Consider the following 23129-nt stretch of genomic DNA (forward strand, 5'->3'; position numbering starts at 1 on the left):
TCATTCACTAGCAGTCAGTAATTTTTATTCTATTTTTATACTTTAATTCCAAAATTTGCTATAGAATAAAATTTGATTCTATTAATGAAGTTAGCTAAGATGACAAGAAGTTTTTCTCATTGTTATGTAATAAAATAATACCATTTATAAACTGTAGAAATACATTCACGTGTTAGGAGACAAAAAATGGGATTGCAATTACCATTTTTTTTTTGGTTGCAGGATTTCTGGGAATGCGAAACCGTATTCTTCGAAATTCCATTTTGATTTAAACTGTTTTATGATATTACTATGTACTACTTTTTCATAATATTAAGTTGTGACAAAATGTGTAAATGAAGAGGTGCAAATTAGAATTGTATTTATTACGTGTGCTCCTCATAAAACATTATTGTAACAGAAATGTTTGTACTTAATTGGAAAGCCAGTGTCTGATATTTACTAAATTTCAACGTTTATTTTTATATAAGTATTGAGCATTATAGTGTTTTTACTAGCCTAAACCAGGTGTATATTTCCTATAGAGGAAAAGTAACAATTATTCGTGGTCAAAAATCTAAGAAAACTCCAGTGCGTGCGAGTTTTGATTAGTAAAAAAAAAGAGAAAATATTTGATAAGCCCCATCAGGTTTACTTTTCTCGCAGACTAGAAAGTTGAATACGGTCAAATGTTAACAAACGCGCTCGGATTTTTTAGGAGAAACATAATTAAAGATCACGTCTGTTTTGTTACTACTGCAGGCCAGGTGAGTTAAGGCGTTCGACTCGTAATCCTAGGGTTGCGTGTTTGAATCCCCGTCACACCAAACATGTTCGCCCTTTCAGCCATGGGGGCGTTATAATGTTACGGTCAATCCCAATTCGTTGGTAAAAGAGTAGCTCAAGAATTGTTGGTGGATGATGATGACTAGCTGCCTTCCCTCTCGTCTTACACTGCAAAATTAGGGACGGCTAGCGTAGATAGCCCTCGTGTAGCTTTGCGTGAAATTCAAAAACAAACTACTGCATGAAGAAAAAATTCATTGTGGTCGAAATTCAGACAAAAATAGAAACATGTTGTTCTATAGCTTTAAATCTACTATTTGTACCCAAAAAAGCAAAATTAAAATTGTTCTAAATTTTGTTTGACGAAACCTTTAGGCTGGTTAATTTTTTTTTATATTCCCAAGTCTGATGCCTTGTTTTCAGAAGGAATTTAAAAAAAATGAAGATTATTAAAATTCAAAACTGTGACAAGAGCACAAAAACTTTTAAACTTTTTTACTTTAATTGAACAAAATTTTTTTTAAAAACTGAAATCGCCTTAAGTTTCGTGTGAAAAAGGAATAAAAATTGAAGTTAGTCTAAAATATTTTCTGAATAAGAAATATAAAATTAACGATGATCAAAGTTCTCTGAAAAAGGGAAAGAAATTTTGCGAGGTTTTTATACATACGTGTGTGTTTTTGTGTGTATATATATATATAAGACGAAGTCAAATTGGATGAATCTGTAAAGTAGAAGAAAAACAAAATGAAGTTTACCAAAAGTATTGCAAATACACAAAAGATTAAACGCTAGGGGTTTTCATACAAAAACAAAATTAAATCCCAAAGATGATATTTATTTTCTAAAAAGAAAGAAAGTAAAATCTAGTGGTGGTCAAAATTCCGATCAAATCTTAATAGTTGTTTCGATATGCTTTTGGTAAATTGGGAAATAGGTTGATAAAAGTTTTTAAAACAACTCGAGTTTTTTTTTATGCAGGAGACTGACAAAATTAAAGATGGTTAAAACTCTGACAAATTGTTTTTACGCATTGCTAGAACAAAGTAGTGTTTTTCAATTGTATGAAGAGTATACTGCTCTTTTTTAAGTTGCAGTCTTTGCACAAAATAAAAAAAATGTAGACGTAAAATGGCTAATTTCTGGTGTTCCATGAAATTTACATAAGGACTATAGATCACACAAAAAGTACTTGAAGTGTGTATATATATATATATATATATTAGTTTTATTTATTTCTATGATATATGTGTTAATTTAATTAGTATTGGTTCCTCTCCTAGATGTACAATTAAGAGCGCTTGCCAGAACGCCACCAGTAATTTTAGTGCTAGTTCACCACGGTGGTTGTCACTCAACACTCAACAGTGTATTGACGTCCAAGCAGTCAAGCCTGAACAACTTCCTATTACTAACTTCGCCGTGGTAAGTTGATTTCAACAAATGTGGTGGTTAAGGCACTCGACTTACAATTTGAGGGTTGCGGGTTTGAATTCCTGTTACCGAACAGTCGTGGGTGCATTATAATGTTTCATTCAATCCTACTATTAGTCGGTAAAAAAGTAGCCCAAGAGCTGGCGGTGGATGTTGTTGAGTAGCTGCTTTCAGTCTAGTCTGTCACTGCTGAATCAAGGATGGCTAACGCAGGTATCTGTTGTGTAGTTTTGCGAGAAATTCAAAACAAACGTCTATTTAATAATTACTGGATGAAAGTAAAATAACCATCCAACAATCATTTTATATATATATGCACACATAAAAATGTGTCGCATTTCATCATTATGTAACATAGATTTATTTTATCTTGATGAAATACATTTAAATAGTAATGATAAAGTTTAAATAGTAATGATAAAGTTTAAATAGTAATGATAAAGCAACATCAAACCGAAACTTCATATTTGTGATCAGTGCTTTTAGCGAGTAATAACAAAATTCTGACTCAACTGATAAAAAATTAAAGACACTCGAATGATTTTTTTAAAATATAATTATTAACTAGTGTTTAAGTATAAAGAAAATACAACGTATTTTGATATAACTATAAAGCATACCTTATTTTACACAAGTATATTTTATCAGTTTGATATTGTTTTGTTTCATAATTAGGTGACAGTATCAACTCAAATAATTCTTGAATTTTTAAACTGCCTATAATTTAACAGAACTATCAGTGTACAGTACTTTTATCCTTACATATCTGTCTTACTTTTTATATTAGTCATGTGAATTTTATTACAAAAGATTGTTTATCAGTTTTTTTTCACTTGTGAATTTTCAATTAAACTGCTGACACATTAGAGAGACTGTAATATTACAGAAGCTAAAGAGCTATGAGCGGTATAGGGAAAACTACGGAAATCATGCTTTTAGAATAATGAATATGCATGTGTATCCGTCAGAGTAATTGATTATAGAGGGCACAGAAAACAGGTCAGCAGTAATTTAACAGTGAGTTGTCAAGCAGAAACTTAGTAACAGTGCAAGTGTGTTTGCGTGGTTTCTTTAGTATTAATTATCTTTTTTGTGCGTGTATTTGGATTCAAACATGATAGTACATGCTAATGCTCTCGTGTATATATGTTGGTAAATGATAAAAGACATCATAATCAATACCTGACAGCTTATTGATATTTTTATTCTCATGAGGTGGAGCTGGTTATCAACCAACTACCAACCCTACCGTTTGGAGCTCATTATCTGTGTGTGTTTGGGAACAGTGCTACCGTTAGGGCTCGAGTGACAGGAAGTGGATTAGCATGCATGACACCTAAAACTGAAGACCGTCCTCCTATTTTACCTGACAAAGGTAAAATATTTTGGTGCCGAGAAATGTCTTAGATTTAGATACAAACATATTTATGTAGAAAATAGATCAAAATCAAAATTCTCAGGAAGAATCTGTATGACAAATTGTGTTAAGAATACTTCAGTTTACTTGTGAAGCGTAGGCATAATATAGTAATTTAGTTTTAGCGTGGCAATGTTATTTAAAAGGTAATTAATTATGTGCTGTCAATGTTTCAACTATTAGGAAAAGTTTATGTTACAGTAAAAAAAAAAAAAAAAAAAAAAAATATTAAGGTCAAAGTACAATGCCAGGTATTAGGAAGCAATAGCCTGCGAGTGGCACAGTGTATGTTTGTGGACTTAAATTTATAGAAACCAGGTTTTGATACCTGTAGTGGGAAGAGCATAGATAGCCTTTTGTGTAGCTTTGTGTTTAACAACAAACAAACAAAAGGAAATAATAAAAATATTAAAATGTAAAGGATTGTTTTAGAAACAAAGTATTGACCACAAAGAAACATTTAAATGAACTTGATGAAGGATAAAATAATAATTCAAGTATGTACTAAATCCATGACAATACTAATTAAATATACTTATAGATGTATTTACTTATTCTTTCAAAATCACATTGACTATCATTGTCAATATTATTGCAAAATTTTGTTACTGAATGACTAGAGTTCTTTCTAAAGTGATAGGTTCTTTAATATTTAACAGATCACGTTGTGGTGGACCTAGCTGTTCGCTCCAGTGAAACTAATACAGATTTTCTTCATAAACCTTTTGCCTTTTATGATTGTTCTGTACATCAAATGTAAGTGGAAATTCAGTATTTCAAGTACATCAAAATAAGACTATTACTGTTTATTAAATTTTTAAAATTCCAGTATTTTTCACTTCATTGTCATAATATTATTTCTTTTTATAGGTAAATTATATGATAAATACATACTGTATGTGGTCTTGTGATGAGATTTAATGGTGAATGGCAACAAAACCCATTCAATAAATTGAAGTAATATAAATCAGATTTGGTAAGTCTTATTTAAACTGGAACCGTGCTTGTTACATTACACGACACAACTAAAGTTATCTGTGTGGTCTGCGATGTTACGACTTGTCTTTTTTTTTTTCTTGTCAAAGTTCTTAAGTATAATATGGATTTAGAGAATTACAAAATTGTTGGAAATGTCCTTTTCTTAAATATTAAAAGCCAATTCTGTGTTAATTTGTTAAATGTAAAGGATGTGCTATTTTATAATATTTTGATATTGTATACTAGTTTCTCCCATTAAAATACGCAGAGAGACATTTGGACAAAACTAATATTACTTTAAGTCATTCAGCTTTATGACTAAAATTTTGTTCAAAACTAAATTATATCATTATGTGTGTTTTCTTTATTAGTTGTTCAACTTGTGTGACTAGTTCTTGGGCTTGCAGTTGGTGTCTACTTGAGAATCGTTGTATGCATAATAGCAGCTCTTGTCTAAGAACCATAATCATTGGAGAAAATGTAGGTTTTGACACAAGTTTGAAATGTTTTATATTGTTGTGAATTAAATAATAATCATTGCCTACTCTTGTGTACAGAGTTTCCCAAAATGCACATACCAAAAAGAAAGTTGACTAACATTTGTATTACATGAAATAACAACAAAATTTGAAACAAAGTATTTTCTGAAGGTTTGTAAGTTTTATTTAATTTAATTAATAAACTTCTACATGTATTTGATAATTAGCTATAATCAATCTAATTCTGAGAACACGTGTTCTAACACAGATGTAGAGATGAATAAACCAGCATCATAGATGCAAAGTTTATGTTCCTCAAAATCCCTTGGTTTGTTATGGTTGACTTTTGTTTTCAAAAGGGTGAAATCAGGGTAACTCTTTAGGAGCTGTCATTTTATTCATAAACAGGATCAGTTCTAAAATGTGTGATGTAACACATTATTGAATACTAATGAGAAGTAATGTTAGTAATAACTATTATTTTTGTATATTCATTTTGGGACACCTTATATATTTAAAGTAAAGTTGTTTGTCTCTTTGGTATCACAAGTTGTTAATTTGAGTTTGGTTCCAATTTTACTGCCTTAATGCCATAACCAAATACTCAACTGAGTGTGAAGATCTATAACAAAATTTATGAAGTCAACACTAAACACCATACAAATGGATTGTGTGGTAAAGCTCAAAACAGTAAAAGCTAGCAGCCCACACTCCATTTATTAATTTTTTAAGTTTAGTATTGCCAAATACTCTGCTTGTTTAAACTGTTTATACAAGAAACCAAGCTTATTGATTTAACATTTTTCTATATGAACAAAAAATTGCCATATTTTGTATATGTTTATATAAACTTAATTTTATTATCTATGCCTTTGTTTTGTTTAATTAAATTATCATACATCTGTACTATACACTTTACTTCAAAGTGTTCTGGATACTGCCAAAAGTTTCATTCCACTTCCAAATATTGTTAGTTCTTATTTCACAAACAATTAATTACCGAAAGCTGTATGTTACATTCTTGACATAAGACGTTCATAAAAATTCTTTAAATTAAGCCTTTCAAAAAAAAATATGATTAGGACATTATGATAATAAGTTATTATGAATAGTAACAAATCTGTGCAAGTGGTCTTTAGTTTTTTTTTTTTTTATGATGTTAATCACTTTTTGTTAATATGAAGTAAGTGTACAGTCAATAACAAAACAATGATAGTATCTACAAATAGGTATGCTCCTTATTATATAAATTGGTTGTATCTGCATAATTCGAGAGATTATTACCTTCCATAACTGTAGCATTTGCAGATGGATGACTACTTTATCTGCATTGTCCTTTTCTTTGTACAGAACCCACAAGACTCCCTCATTAAAGGCAGACGTTATTGTCCTAGTTTTGCTATGACCAAAGAAATACTTCTTCCTAATGGTGTAACAAAAGAGATGACTTTAGATGGAAAGAATCTCCCAAGTTTATTGGTAAGTAGATTTTAATTTACAATGCAAAAAGAAAAAAGTTCCTTTTGTACTTTCAAAATGTATTGATTTAGCCAGTACTTCTCTGTTTGAAAATAAATTTATTAACTGTGATTAGTTTTCTTGAAATCAAATCTTGAATGTAAAAAAAAATGAGTGTAAAGTCTTTTCTTTTTTTTTTTAAATAATTTTCAGGACAATTTTGAGTGTGTTGTAGAAATTGAAGGAGCCAAAGAAAGGGTTTTAGCCAGGGTTTATGGTGATAAAATAATATGTGCTGAAACAGTGGTAAGTTTAAATCCTTGTATTTTTTTCTTTTTGTTCTTAGTTGTCAGTAAATATAAAGTAAAACCTTTGTTAATAATGCTGTGGAGCCACTTTTTCATTCTAACATAGTAATTAAGTAAATTATTTTTTATTTTGTTATACATCTTGAAAATACTAGATAATATTTTAATTTTATAAATGATTCAGTTCTGAATTACCTCACATAACGTCTGTTAACATAAAGCTTTGAAGACCTATAAAACAGAATCATCCAAGATTTTTGTACTCTTGAAATTTGTGTTGGTATTTAAACTATTATTAAAATTTGCTGCTTTCGCTATAGTATACCTATCAGGCTGATGTCGGGCAGTTGAATGGAACATTAACAGTTTTTTGGCATGGCGATTCTTACATAGACCGAACAATAGGTAAGATATCTTAATGTTGCTCACCTGTTTTTGTATATTGTCAGAAATTAAAAACATATATGTATTTATACAGGTGTTTTGTTGTTGTTTCTTGGAAAAATTGTGCTGAAAAATTATTGTGCATTTGTTAGCATATATAAAACTCTCATGATTCTGAAATGCATTAGGTTAACTTGACAAGATAGTCTAGTAGTTACAATATTATTTAAATAAAATATCAGCTGATGCAGCAGTAGGTCTCTGGAGTCATATTGCTAAAAACTTTGTTTTAGTACTCATGGTGGGCACGGTTTAGATAATCCATTCTGTTGTTTTGTGCTTAAATATAAACAAACATTAAATATTCTAATTTTAATTGTGTAATAGATTTAGACTACTATAACTATTAAAAGTTTACTGATATGTTTTAAGTTTCTAGAAGAATTAGAACCAGTAAAGAGAAATAAACTTTGTATTCCAAAAAGTGTTTAATTTCAAGGTCTAAGTTCAAGGAGGGTTCAGTTCAGTCTACACTTTGATCAGCATGTGCTACACTAGTTCTGGAGAATTCCACTCCTCACAAGTAATTTTGGACACAAGTTAACCAATGAGAGAGAAGCTGGAGCTATATCATAATGAAAGTGTAATTAGTATAACACACACTGATCAAAGTGCAGGTTGAACTAGACATTCCTTAAACTTGCACTTCAAAATTAAACAATTTCCAAAATACTAAGTTGACTTATTTTATTTGCTATTACTTGGCAATATAACATGAAGATCTGGATAGTAAGCAATAATCCTTTTTTTTTACCCATCCATTATGTAGGTTTTCCTCATAATTAATGCAAGCATGTTAACACCCAGAGTATTTTTGAACCAGCAAAGAGCCTTTGCTTTAAAAATTTTTAAACTGTTGATACACAAATGTTGACCAATAACTCAATAACTACATGCCTTTTTTTAATATACTGATGGTTTTATGTCAGTTACCTTGTACAAATGTCACCTGTTGGGAAGTCATGGAGGACAAGCAGACTGTTCCCTGTGTCTGACCAGAGATCCTAAATACCGATGCTCTTGGTGTGGAAGCAAGTGCAGTTACATTGACTCTTGTCTTGAGACACCAGCACTGACATGTCCACCACCTCGCATAGATTGGGTTAGTTCCTCAGTTTTTAAATTGGTTATCTTTCAAAGATAGTAATGTTAGTTACTCAATCTTTGTACCTTAGAAGTAATATCACCTCATTTCATGTGTCAGTTAACTTTAATTGAACCAAAAACATTAACATATTTGTATAATCCATAGCTCTTTAGAAGTTTCACTTAACAGTAGCATTTTTTTTGTAATATTAGATTAACTGAGAAAACAACATCTTAGTTACTTGAATAATGGTATAACCATAAGTTGATAGTTTACGAGGTTTCCACAAAATCTTCAACCAATCTCAATCTGGAGAGCATATAACATGTGTACTGAATATTTGGGAATGTAACTAAATTTATATGAAGCTTTATTTTTCTCAAAATTTTATTCCTGATGTGCCAACCATCAGCAGTTTACACTCACTTGTTATTAAGATGTGCTATTTATTTTTTTAACACTCCATCTTTTCTTATTCAACCTGCATGAGGAGAATGTATGTATTATGAATTAATCAGAGAAATGTTTTTGATTTTGAAAATAATTTTTCATACACTAGATCCACCCACTAAGTGGGCCTATCCAAGGGGGAACTTTAATGGCTATAGAAGGGAGTAACCTTGGAACTAGTGAAGAAGAAATCAGCAAAAAGATAACTATTGGAGGGATTCCATGCATTCCCATTGAATACAGTGTATCAGTAAGGTAAGAAAGAATCTACTGAATGAAGAAAACATTTTAAATTTAAATGTTTGTATATGAATTTTATAAAAAAAAAGTTTTGTATTTCACACTAGTCTGACATGACACAAGGGTAACTCAGTAATTTATACATTAAATAGTCATCATGTTGAACTTTGTTTGATTCTTTGTATCTCTTGAAAAAAATACACAGTGTCAAAAACTTGTTTGCATGTATGCACACACAGAGAAATTTTAGACTGTTTGTTCTTAAACTTATGATATGAAAGTTTTTTTCACCTGTCACTGTTTTCAGCCACTTTCATGACAACTAAAGTTAAAGCTATAAAGAATATGTCAATGTTATTATGAAGTATTTAAGAACTTGTCTCGTAAAGATGAAATTCCAGTAACTGAAATCTTCAAACAGAAACTAGCTCAAGAATTGTTGGTAATGAGTTTTTCCATAGCTACAAATTTAAAAAACTTAAATAGTATATTTTAATGGTAAAGATTTAAAGCAACTTACTTTGAGAAACTTTACATGCTTCTAATAACAGTTCACCATTATTCAATAGTATATGTGTAAAAGTCAAATGTAAATGGAGTACAATACAAAATATTGAAAGTATATAACTAGGGATGTTGAGAGCCAGCTCAGGCCTCAGGGTCAGTAATATCATCAGGCTGCCCTTTCATTCTATTTATTAACTTTTGCCATTTCAGCTCATCAACTAGTATACATTTCTACTGAGCTTTGTAATATTCCCCTTGTCCCACCCTCAATTAGCCCTGTATATAACAATCTTAGTACAAAGGAGTACATTTTAAGGCCTTTGTAGTATTTTGTTATGTACTTTGTTCATGGTAAAAATTATTTTTAAATATTTTTATAACAGTTACCTATAAACAAATAGTTCAAGATTTGTTGCAGAATTATTTATCTTGCTTGGTCATTACATGTAATATTATTGATTTCAAATATTTTAAGCTAATTATATCATTGACATATGTTAAAATATATTCAAAATCTAAAAGTTTTCTATAAATCAATTTTTTTTGAAAAATCAAGGTACATCTTAATAACACATACAATAAGTTATGTGTTCATTGAAATACTGATGAATTGTTTTCACACTTTGTGATTAAAGTAGTAAAAGTGTGAAAAATGTTAAAAACTATTGATGTTTTTATCCTTTGGGTAACTAAATATTGTATTGTCAAGTAAAAAAATTGACAAAATGACACATATAAGATACAGCATTTTTCAAAAGATTCTCTTATATCTAAAAATTGTGTAAACTTGTATTTTACACTGATTTGCATACAGGTTCAAATGCTAAAGGATAAATTTGTTTATCAACTTGAAACTATTTAAAGAAGATAATCTTAATATGTTTCTTTGTATAGAGTCGTGTGTCGTACAGGTCCTAGTGAAACACCCAGAGCAGCTGAGGTTGTGGTTGGAAACAATGCAGGTGTGACAAGAGCTCGAGAAAATTTTTTGTACAAGGTAAGGAACAAAGTTACAAGTTAGGAACTGTTCTGCAAAAGTTGTGGAGCTAAAGCTAGTTTTAGATGCAAGTCAGAATGAATTTATGATTTATAGCATGGCAAACAAATGTTGTACCAGCTAAACTAAAGGATTAACATTGACACTTATTTTAGTATCTCACATTATCACATCTTTGAATTAAAGTATTATTTTTAGCTGTTTGAGTTTTTATTCTATACAATTTAATTTATGAATTACCAGTTTAAGTTTGTGTTAATAAACTATATTTACGTGTATGTAGATACACACACATTATAGCTGAAGTAGCTACTAATTTCACTGTTCTATAATTATACAATATATATCTGTATTAAGATATATTAAAATGATTCTAAATTATTATGCAATTGTTCTTTATGTAATGATATCTTCATTGGTCAGATATCAGAAGTGTGATAATTCTTTTAAACTTGTAAAGGTTGCTCAGTGCAACTTAAGCTAATGTGTATGTGCACCTGTACTGAACTTCTATAAAGATTGCACAAATTATCATATCACATGTTAAAATTATCTAAGGTGGCATGGGATGGCTTAGAATTGCTTGTTGACTATTGGTTGAAGTAAATAATCTAATAAATTGTGAAATATTGCACTAAGTAAGGGTTTTGCTTGACCATAAAAGTAGACATAGATCAGGACATGTTACATCTTATGTCTTGGAAAGGACTCCTTGTTGCTTCAGCAGCTAGTAGAAGTCACATGAGAGAGTTACAAGTTGGTCATTTGATACACTACTTGTACTATATACACACAATATTTTAAGTAGTTGTTCATTTGTATTAGCTTTTCCTTACTCTGCACATTCTGTTTTGTGCATAATATTGCCTGAATCTGCATCTCTTAGATACTATATACTTATTAGTCAGATGTAATTGTAACACAATACTACATACAGAGAGAAATGTCTTTACAAGAAAAAATTTTGAACCATTCAGGTAGTGACTTTGAAAAGTGTTCACCCCACTGTTGGGCCTAATGCAGGAGGAACTAGGCTGTATCTGAGTGGAGAAAATCTTAATGTTGGAAGTCAGATGAATATTTATTTAGACAACTTGCCATGTATAGTTGACAGGTAAGAATGTGAAATAAATTGTTTTATTTTTAATGTAGTTAGGACAAAGATAAACTTATATATTAAAACACCGTGTAGCCATGATCCAATAAATAACTTCTAAAAATATAAGAAAAAATAAGTCATGCTCTTAAGAAGAAACCTTTACATATTTGGACATTTTTGATATTAACTAAAACATCATAATTATGTTTTTTGCAAGCTTCATTGTATCATAAGTAAGAGAAATGTCTGAAGTATTAACTCTTTTTGTCAGCATAAGTTTTTGTTCTGCTTTATAGTTTGTGTTATTTTTGTGTAGTTAAGCACAAGGCTACACAAAGGGCTGTCTGTTTTCTGCCCATAATGGGTATTTAAGCCCAGATTTTACCAGTATAAATCTGCAGACATACCAAAGTACTGTCAGGGGGAGCCACTGTATAATAATGTTATATTTAGTTATGTTTTAGAGAAATATTTTACGTGAGAATTTTGTATTTCTTACTTGCATATTATCTAAGATACATTCAATACAATAATTTTACATGCATTAGCTCCAAAATACGAGGAATATGGTTGAATGAACTATGGATTCTTTTTAAGGACACGAGTTTTACTTTCTTAAACAACCATAATATATTTTAAATTCCACTATAATTTGCAATAAGTTTGCTTGTTCTCTAACTCCTTCCAGTCTTTAGCTTTTGGACCTGTTATATATGGATTAATCAACTAAGAATGATTTGGGATGGATCAAGAAGGAGTTATTTTTCTTTTAACATATGTCATTTGAGCCAGAGGGGGTCCTTTCACTATGGGGTTATTGGTTACCAAAATTTTCCAAAGTGGAACCTATTAAAAGCTGTGTATTTAGACATATTTTGAACGAAAAAATTCTCACAATTTTTTTTAATACAAAAATTGAATACATATTTTAAAGATTAAGGTGCTTTGCTTCCAAGTGTCAATGTATATAGTAAAGGACATAGACATGCTAATAATATTACTGTGGAATGGTAGCCGTTGTGGATGTACATAGTAAAGCACATAGACGTAATATTACTGTGGGATGGTAGCCGTTGTGGATGTACGTAGTAAAGCACATAGATGTGGCAATAATATTACTGTGGGATGGTAGCTGTTGTGGATGTACATAGTAAAGCACATAGATGTGGCAATAATATTACTGTGGGATGGTAGCTGTTGTGGATCTACATGGTAAAATACATAGGCATGGTAATAATATTACTATGGGATGGTAGCTGTTTGGTTCTTCTTCTTTTGCTGTGAGCAAAACTAATGACTTGAGAAACTAATGACTTCAGTTGATCACCTTATAGGAAATTGTCATTGAGGATCTCATCTTTATTCTGCATTTTGACTTCACAGACTGAATTTTTAGGTGTAATGGAGTAGTTTAGTTGAGACACAATGGACATAAATGCATATCTGTAAGGTTTATGTATTCCCCTAGAAGAACTAATGCTAAAGGTGTACTATGTTTCTTGTACTTTCTTGTGAGAGATGGTATACGAGGTCTGTTCAAAAAAAATACGCGGACTGACGTCATAAAACAAAATGTACTTTATTTAGAAGTTACAGGTCTGGGACCCCTTCAAAGTACTCTCCTCCCCAACGCACACACTTATCCCAACAGTGTTTCCACTTGTTGAAACAGTCCTGGTACGCTTCTTTTGTAATGTCCTCCAGCTCCTTCGTCGCATTTGCCTTAATCTCGGGAATTGTCTCAAATCTTCTTCCTTTGAAGGGTCTTTTGAGTTTGGGGAACAAGAAAAAAATCGCAAGGAGCAAGGTCAGGTGAGTAGGGGAGGTGGGGAAGAACAGTGATCGAGTGTTTGGCCAAAAACTCACGAGTTCTGAGGGCTGAATTTCGCAGAAACGCGGTGCATCTTCAATTTTTCGGTCAAAATCTCGTAACAAGATTCAACTGATATTCCACACTTTTCAGCAAGCTCCCTGACAGTCAGATGTCGAATTGCCCGCACCAGGGTGTTGATTGTGTCGACGTGTGGGTCGTCAGTTGACGTGGAAGGACGTTTAGGACGCTCATCATCTTCAATGGACTGTCGACCATCCTTAAAACGTTCATGCCACTTGAAACATGCCGTACTATTCATAGCAACATCACCATAAGCCGTGTTAAGCATAGCAAAAGTTTCAGTTGCAGATTTTCCAAGTTTAACACAAAATTTCACAGCAAGTTGTTGCTCCTTCAGGTCATTCATTCTGAAATCCGCCAAACGAAAAAATCGCACTTCACTTAAAATCGCGTAGCTAATACACAAATGAAGATATCTGCAATCAGGAAATGGCGTCGTAATCAGCTGATCTGTGCGAACCTAGCGACACCAAGCGGATTCCCTAGAACCAACTGGAGCCGCGAAATTCAAACAGTCCTCGTAATTTTTGAACAGGCCTCATATAGAATCAGTCAGGATGTGTAGATTGTATTTGTATGAACATTCTTGTGGGACCTATTTTATTCCATTGATTGAGTCTTTTTTTTGACATTTCAATGACAATAATAAATCCACATTATATATTTCTGAATTACCAGAGGATTCACACCATGCTATTCAGATATTTTTACTGAAGGTGATAGATAATCTATCACAGGAACAATCACAGCAACTGCATTTAAAGCATATTGCACAATGTGGATGCTTGAGAGTTCCTTACAACATTTGTCTTGTTAAAAGAATTGTCAACTTACTAAACATAGTGCCAAGTAGCCACATTTCAGCCAATGAGAATTATTGCAAAGTTATAGCAAAAGCAAAAAGAAAGCTGTAATGGGTTAGCATTTCTTGATGAACAACAAAGACATCCATTGGCTTATAAGATGCATATTAAAATAAAGAGATTTCTTAGTTCTAGTGATGGCTAAATAAAGATCAGGTAGTGGAGGTGGCCATTAGGGGTACTAATGCTTTAAGTTTTCTCTTTCACTATATGGGGTATATATACTTTCAGTCGTTAGTTTTTTTGTTGTTTTTTTTTTAATTTCGCACAAAGCTACTCGAGGGCTATCTGTGCTAGCCGTCCCTAATTTAGTAGTGTAAGACTAGAGGGAAGGCAGCTAGTCATCAACACCCACTGCCAACTCTTGGGCTACTCTTTTACCAACGAATAGTGGGATTGACTGTCACATTATAATGCCCCCATGGCTGGGAGGGCAAGCATGTTTGGCATGACGTGGTGCGAACCACAACCCTCGGATTATGAGTCGCACACCTTACGTGCTTGGCCATGCCGGTCCCAGTCGTTAGAGACATATTTAGAACAAAAATAGAAATACTGTATATGTTCTTAAATGATAAAATATTAATTTTACAACTGCTATAAAATAAGTAAAGGAATTGGATAAATGATTTATTAACTTTTATAAAATCTCTTGCACAGGTACATCTGCTAGTCTTTGAAATAAAAAAATTGCCATAAAATCAACATGATAATAACTGTGTCGAGGAAGAGCTATTTTTTTTATTGCAGTGGCTTACCCAATGCCTATTTTTTCATATATATTTTATAATTTATTAAAGAGAATTAACTATATATATTTGATTTTTTGTTCTTACAGAACATTAGCCAGTAACAGCCAGGTAAGCTGTCGTACCACAAGAGCTCCCTCTTCACACTACAATGTTTCAACGTTGTTTCTTATGATTGACAATGCTACCCTCACCTTATCAACTCCATTTATGTATACCTTTAATCCAACAATACTAAGAATCTATCCCCTGAAGAGCTTTGTCAGGTAAATAAACTTGCTTTAATAGCTCTACATCATAAGATGTTTTACCATGTGAACTTAACTTTGGAGTTAAGAAGCATATCATTATTTTTTGTGTTTTGATTTACTGCTGAATATTTTAATTTTCAACTTCTAATAAAAAAAATATGGTTTCTAAGTTTTTTCTTCTAGCTCAATAGAATTTGATAAGTTTGAAATCTTAAGATTTCATTGTGCATGAAAGAAATATTTTAGAAATAACATAAGATATTTTTTCCCTCTGAGATTGTAGTTTAAAAGAAAGAGAAATATTTAAAATGTAATTACAGTAAAATCTGTCTAAGGTGGAATCACATGGGACCGAGTAAAATTTTCGGCTTAAGCAGGTTTTCCAGCTTAGACAGTGAAGATGCATTTCCTTAATTATATATAGTTTTTAGAGTGGAATGTTATACGTGCTTGACTCAAGGGAAGTAAGATGTTTGTGAATAAAGTTATTATACTGTTTATACTATATTTATTAGAATAAGAACAAAAGTAAACATTCAAAATATACGTAAGTACACAATATCTTAATTTTATTTAAAGGAAGTGTCCAATTGCAACTGTTTCATTTTTTTAATGGGTTTTCTCATGCGGTTAAAAGAGAATGCCAATTCGACGACGTTTTCATGAAGTTCATTTTTCCCCTTCATTTTTGCATACAATTTGATAGTGTTAATATAACTTAACATTTGCAATGAAGTAGGAATTTCTATTTCCTCACAATCTTTTCCATTTTATTCATCTTTTGAATCTCTTACACTGTTACCTTTTTGTGATTTTATTATAGATTTTAAATCAATTTTATCAGTTTCTGTTAAAACATTCTTGTCAATGTTCACAAAACTCTTGGCTTTCACAAAATCATTTGCATTAATCTTCTCAATCAGAGTTTAGATTTCACTAGAATCAAGAATAAATCCACAGTTTCAAAAGCACTTTATTACACATTCATCTTTTATGCATTTGATTGATTGACCTAAAAATGCAATTGCATCTAACACATCAATTTTCATGGTCATTTTAGATGCTCTCTTACAGATGTTCATGTTTGCAATAATATGCTGAAGCATCAATTTTCTATATTTCAATTTTATACACTGTATATGGAGGTATTGAAAGACTAAAACATCTGAAAGTTGAACTTTTTAGTGCCAAGTTGCATTATCTTAGAAAAGTAGAATATTCCTATTTTCTAGTTCCATTCTTTTGTTTAATTTGTTCAAAAATTCCTCAAATATAGCACTTGTCATCCACCCTTTATTATTCACTTTCCATTCCACAGGAAGTTGATTCTTCGTTAAATTTTTTGAAACGCACAGATTTTCACTTTTACCTATTACCAATGGTTTCTCTAGTTTTCTCAGCAAATGCGACCAAAGGTACGGTCAATCGTTCGTTTTGAATAGCAACATCGAAACACTTTTCTCCTTTAATCTGCAACGTTTTATTGGGAAGAGCTCTGAAAAACAAAGCTGTTTTGTCTGCATTTGCAATATCCTTTGGATTGTAATGTCGAATAATTTGACCCTAACCCTAATTCTAAATTAATTAAAAGATTACATGCATATTTAATAGCTTTAAAAAAATGAGGGCATTTAGTAGCTTTTTTTGAAAATGAGGGTATTAAATTTTCCCTAAATTTAAAAATTAGGGAAGATAGGAATATATTTTTTTCCTGAGAATTATTTAAAGAGTAGAATTTTGCACTTAAAGACAAATATATATCTACAAATCATGAATCTAATTTAACTGAAAAAATAATGATGGCAGAAAAAAGAACAAGATATATTTAAACAACACTTACTGTAACAAAATGTCCGAGAATTTACTAATATTTAATCAAAAATATATTTTCTGCCTTACCCTTATCTTCTAATCTTACTTGTTGGTAGATAAGGCAGGTGAGAGATGGTTTTCCATCCATGTTAAGCAGGTTCTGCCATATAGAGGGCCTTTTGTAAGAAAAATCTTAAGATAATGCTGTAAAATTTTGATACTTCCAGCTTTTACAGGTTTTTGCCTCGTGCAGTTTCAGGCTTGGACAGGTTTTACTGTACTTTGTGTTACATAATGGACTTTGAACATCATTGTTTTTAATTTCTGATTTTATGTTTCTTCAAAGAATTATTTATGGAATCATCAGTTTATATGTATTTGAAATAATAGCCTTATTACTTTTTAAACACAATATATTGGGAATGATTTTAAAGTTTTCAAATACACCAATGGACTAAATATTTATAGTTCCATACATAATGGTGGCTTGTTTGTTTTTGCTTACACAGATTACAAAAAACAAGTTAAAACTTTATTAGTGATAGTTTTTGTGTTTCTGAATTGCTAATTAAGCTAAAATATAAACATTGTAGTGGAGGAAGAAGTGTCACAGTAGTGGGAACATCTTTTCAGTCTGTCCAACAACCTCGTATGGCTATTTTTGACAATGAAACTCTTCTTAATGAAACAGTGAGTATTGTCTAAATTAAAAATCTTACTACAATAGAATATTTTCACTTGTTTATATAAACTGACTATCAAATTGTTAAATATGCTTAATTGTTTGATCACCTGTGTAACATTCATTTTCTCACTGGATGAATAAATGTTCAGAACTTCAAGAATTCAATAAAAGAAAATAACTTTCTTTTCAAAAATCAGACTTTATTCACACAAGAATTAAAAGGTTTGTGTGTATTACATTATTTTATGTAGCTGTTAATTGTTAATAGCTGTTTTCTTTTAAGAGCTATCATTACACTTTTCACAATTTAACAAACTAGGGAGCAAGAGGTAAAATGTATGTAGAAATTTAATGTTAATCAATAGTTTCTTGAACCAAATATTTCATAAATCTAGTACAAACCATCCCAAGAATGATAAAAGAATGTTCACTTTAAAAACTAGTTTAACACTGGAGAACATTACACAAATATCCATTCCAGTAGTACATACTAGCATTTATTTGTAGAAACATATTGTACCAATATATGTTTAGAAAACATTAATTCTACAATATTTTGACAACTAACTTTTAAAATAGTATAATGATGTGTTGACTACAACTTATCAATAATATTATATAAATTAAATAAGACCATTATCTATAATTACATGAAGGATAAGATTTAATTATTAAACATTATAATTTAAATAGTCAGTATGTAGATACCATTTAATTAGCTATCTAAATGTAGTCTGTTCTTAATTAAGAGAAAAGCTAAACCGTAAGTTTGCAAACTACACACACGTTTCTAAATCAAGTGAACAACAAGACTCTTAATTTAAAACATAAACCAGACATCTAGTTAAACATCCTTGTTTTGTTTTGTGTTACCATTATATAATTGATTGTTGGTCATATTAAGTATGCCAAATAGTAAAAGTAGTAATCTTAACAATGTATTAATTTTTTCATAAACATTCACTATTTCAGTTTTTAACCTTTAAATGTCTGTGTCATTTAAATAGTTCTACACTATACAGAAATGTTATTTAAAAACTTCTTTAATTAACAATTAAAATACACTCAAATATTTAAGAAAACTGTCAACAGTGGTTATTTTTCTACAAAAGAGCAACATATTACATCTATGTTACATTTCTATCCACTTCCATTTATTGAATATCAATAATTTCATATTTGTTTTAATCATCAGGTATGTCAAGTCACCAGTAACTCTCAGATGGTGTGCCCTTCACCATCTCTTAGTAGAGATGCAGTCCGAGTTCTTTTAACTAACAGTAAAAGGAACACAGGAATGCGTTTGGAAGCACTTAAGTTTCAGATTGGTTTTGTTATGGATGATGTTACCAGTGTAAGAGAGCTTCAGGCAAATTTTCCAACTCTTCACTCAGACATGGTCTATGTTCCAGATCCAAGATTTTTTTCCATTTGGTGGTAATGGAATCAAGTTATATAAAGGAGAATCCTTAGTCATTGAGGTAAAATGTGAAGTATCAATACCTTCTTGATAATTAAACAGTATCATCCTAAATATTTTCTTCATTGCTTACTTTTCAGTCCCAAATTTATTTCTTGTTCTTCTTATTATAATAAATATTTAATTTTTCATTTACTCTAGAGAGAAGGTATGAACTTTTTTATGCCTCTTCAAGTACAGTTGGTCCAGTGATTTCAATCAAATTAAGTTATTTTGCTGTACATGTTCTAATTCTCAAAGCTACTTGATTGCTTTAAGTGAACTTTAGATAAAGAAGTATTCTTGAAATTTCCAGGGAGAACATCTTCATCAAGCTAGTTCTGAATCTGAGGTCAGTGTAACTATTGGTACTCGACCATGTAACTTAACCTCACTGGCAATGACCCAGCTAGTGTGTCTACCACCCAAGGATCAACCACAAGGAACAGATGAACTTGGAAGGTCAACTGTCACAGCACTTCCCATGGTTGTGGTGAGCATATATATCTGTCTTGTAGTTTTTCAAGTTGGTATCATTACCAAATATTCTGGACTTTCAGTTATTAGACTTGTATAGGCTTCAACCAGTAAATTGTTTAAAATCTGTCTGAATCACCCTTTTACTTTATATATTTATTTTATATTATCAGAATATTTAATTGGTACAAAAGAAATATAGTAACTGCTGATTGTTTCTAAATAATTGAGCAAGTTTCCATACTTCTTTCTCTCTACTTTAATTAAATTGATTTTTCAAGATATCAAGATATAAGAGGAACACCTACAAAACACTTCTCTCAAAAATTGAAACTTAAAAATTTAAAAACTTAATTTTTGAATTGCTATTTAACTTGAAGTTAAACTTGTCACTTTTGGAAAGAAAGTAATATTCAAAATTTTTGAAAAATTTGAAAATTTATACAACAGTCTTAATAATAAAAGGTTAAAAGTTGCTTTCTGCCTTAAAACATGTAAATCTGTTTCAGTATAGTACATTTTAAGTTTGATACGTTTTTTTCTTATTCCTGTTTTTCTAATTCATTTTTCAAGTCACAATTTATAAACAAAAATTACAGGTACGAGTGGGTTTAAACCTTCGTTATGAGATTGGCTACCTTCGTTATGAAGTGATGAAAACCTATAAATTTCCACCTGAGGCCATTTGGGGAATAGCTGCTGGTGGAGCACTTCTAATGCTTTTTAGTTTTGTCATTTTGGCTGTATTAAGGCACAAAAGTTCTCAGGCAGAGCGAGAATATAAAAGGATTCAACTTCAAATGGACACACTAGAGAACAGTGTACGATCAGAATGTAAACAAGGTAAATGATATTGGATGTTTATAATTTTCTGAGTTTTGTTTTCAATGAAAGAAAAAAGGATAAATAATATTAAATAAAACATATGCAATTAATAAGTTATGTTTTTATGATTACTATTCATCTTGATTACACTTTATTGACCAATAAACAATATTATTGCATAGTTTAAAGAAGTAAAACCTCAAATGTGTACAGGAAGTCACTATGAGTTGGACTTTTGCCAGCCCTATGCATTATTAGAAATATGTTTAGACTTCACTTGAATAACTGGTATGTAAAGAGCTTCCAAAGTCAGTTTATGTCTGAAAAGTGACCTATTGGTAAATAAATCTATTGTAATTTTAATCAGTTTGCTTGATGGTTCCATACCCATTTTAGTAAATAACCATTACATGTGAATACTTTTATAATATTAACATTTGTTTGAGGTAGAGAAACCACATAGAACTGTCATGAGATCGATAAATTGCTGGTTTTTTGTAGCTTGTCACTAATTTCAATAATATATATAACATTTTTAGCTTTTGAACCTTGCTTTGCAATTACATTTCATAATTTTCATATGAGATTGATTATGTGCTGTTCTTACCAGCAAGATATTTGGCTTGTTGTAATAATGTGGTTTAAAGGGTATTTTTTTTATATAAAGAAGGTAATAAGAAGTTAACAAAATTGAAATAATTTTTGTTTCTTTGATTATATGTTTTAGATACAACATGTGCCTTCTGTTGTTTTCATTTACATAAAACAGGCTTAAACTGTTTACAGTGTGAACAGTTGCATTCATTGAAGTGGATTTTGCTGTCATTACAAACCATAACTGAATTAGTTGTTGCATAATTTGAACATGACTTTGGTGTGCGACTTCAATTTGTTTATAGTGATATATAATGTTTAAAGGTTTTCCTATAAATCTAGAATTTAGATAGTTAAAACCATTTGAAACAGCCTTGCAGAAATACACAATTGCTTTTTCATGTTTTTTTTATAGCTTTTGCAGAGCTGCAGACAGACATGACAGACTTAACAAACTATTTGCAAGCTTCTGGTATTCCTGTATTAGACCGTAAGATGTTTATCGTGAAAGTATTTTTTCCTGGTGTTCATGATCATCTCCTACTGCAGGATAAAAAGGTTAGTGAACTGTTTAATTTTTTTGTCATTAAATTTAAATTCCTTAATAACACATCATAATACTTTTTTTTAACCCTTTAATTTTTTACATGAAAAATTCATAGATCTTGACAAATTGAGGAATATTCTATGACTAGCAAATGGCCATATAAAGAATACAATGGTAATTTACCAAAAGTTATATGTATAAAATGTGCAGCTAACCCTTGGCTCATAGTGTATATGTAGTATGATTGTCTAGTGGGCTGCTGACAAGTCCTTTTGTCATTCCTTATGATAAAATAACAAAAATTTCATTATTTTTGTGTTTAAGCAAAGGAGAATGACTGCAATGCAGTATTTGCATAAATGTTTAGGTTTTTATCCAATGGGTGCATCTAGCACAATTAAACATGAAGCTTTGCTAAGTCACTGAGAGAAATGGTTGTTCCTGCTGGATGCCAACTTTTCTTGTCATTTTACTGAATGCAAAAATTTCTATAAGATGTATCAAAGGGGAGATTTCAATACAAATAAATTTATTTGATATCGTACAATAAATTGATGCATGTGAATAATACTAAAATGAGAAAAAAAGATAAACAATGAATATATAAACCAATAACAACAAATATATATTCAAACATGTTCCTCTCTATGCATTTTTATATTCATGCTCCTGTCTTCAAAATATGTATACTTTTTCATTCAGTCAACCTAGGAAGCCCAATTTATTTCACGAAATTTCCTCAATAAAAGAAGCTAGTGCTCTTAAATAACTTTTCTTTGATTGATTAGTCAGCATGTAAAGAGACTGACAGATTAATGTTAGTATCAATAAGAAGTTTTAAAAGAGTCCAAAAGTGAATAATTTTCCAGTAATGTGCTCTTGAAAATAGGCATTTTGACATGTAATTTTTTATCTGCAGTTAACCATTTGGGAGATACAGAGCATAATGGGTGACAAGCATTTGGTTGTTATGAATATAGATAACATTTCTATAGGAAGATTCAAAGCCTATATGTGAAACTCTTTTTATATAAATGAAGAGCATGAACATTTAAATTATTGCCTATACTAAGTATCACAGCTGAGGATTATATAAAAGATTTGTTTTATAAGCACTAATAATCTTAAACCATTTGTATTTTAGACCACAAACAATGGATTTTATAGTAATTTTGAACTTGCAATGAGCCAATTTCAACAGTTGCTTAACACCAAAGGATTTCTCATCACATTCATTAATACACTTGAAAGACAGAAAACATTCAGCATTCGAGATAGGTAAGCTATTAGTATTCAATGTAAAATACATT

The 23129-nt window shown here is 30.7% G+C and overlaps 1 pseudogene across 1 annotated transcript in view; it reads left to right on the forward strand.

Moving 5' to 3' along the window:
* Positions 1-23129, forward strand: part of LOC143239880 (plexin-B-like) — a 225267-nt pseudogene that overhangs the window by 191709 nt on the left and 10429 nt on the right. Inside the window, exons 8-25 of the transcript XR_013021422.1 lie at positions 2049-2190; positions 3415-3574; positions 4276-4372; positions 4966-5074; positions 6424-6552; positions 6745-6837; positions 7160-7244; positions 8213-8385; positions 8930-9075; positions 10462-10564; positions 11542-11678; positions 15259-15435; positions 17826-17922; positions 19113-19398; positions 19693-19869; positions 20453-20696; positions 21688-21830; positions 22964-23097. The product of XR_013021422.1 is annotated as a plexin-B-like (transcript). The remainder of the gene's footprint in view (positions 1-2048; positions 2191-3414; positions 3575-4275; positions 4373-4965; positions 5075-6423; positions 6553-6744; positions 6838-7159; positions 7245-8212; positions 8386-8929; positions 9076-10461; positions 10565-11541; positions 11679-15258; positions 15436-17825; positions 17923-19112; positions 19399-19692; positions 19870-20452; positions 20697-21687; positions 21831-22963; positions 23098-23129) is intronic.

This window comes from Tachypleus tridentatus, chromosome 13, assembly GCF_004210375.1.
Source record: "Tachypleus tridentatus isolate NWPU-2018 chromosome 13, ASM421037v1, whole genome shotgun sequence".
In the NCBI taxonomy this organism is placed as follows: domain Eukaryota; kingdom Metazoa; phylum Arthropoda; class Merostomata; order Xiphosura; family Limulidae; genus Tachypleus; species Tachypleus tridentatus.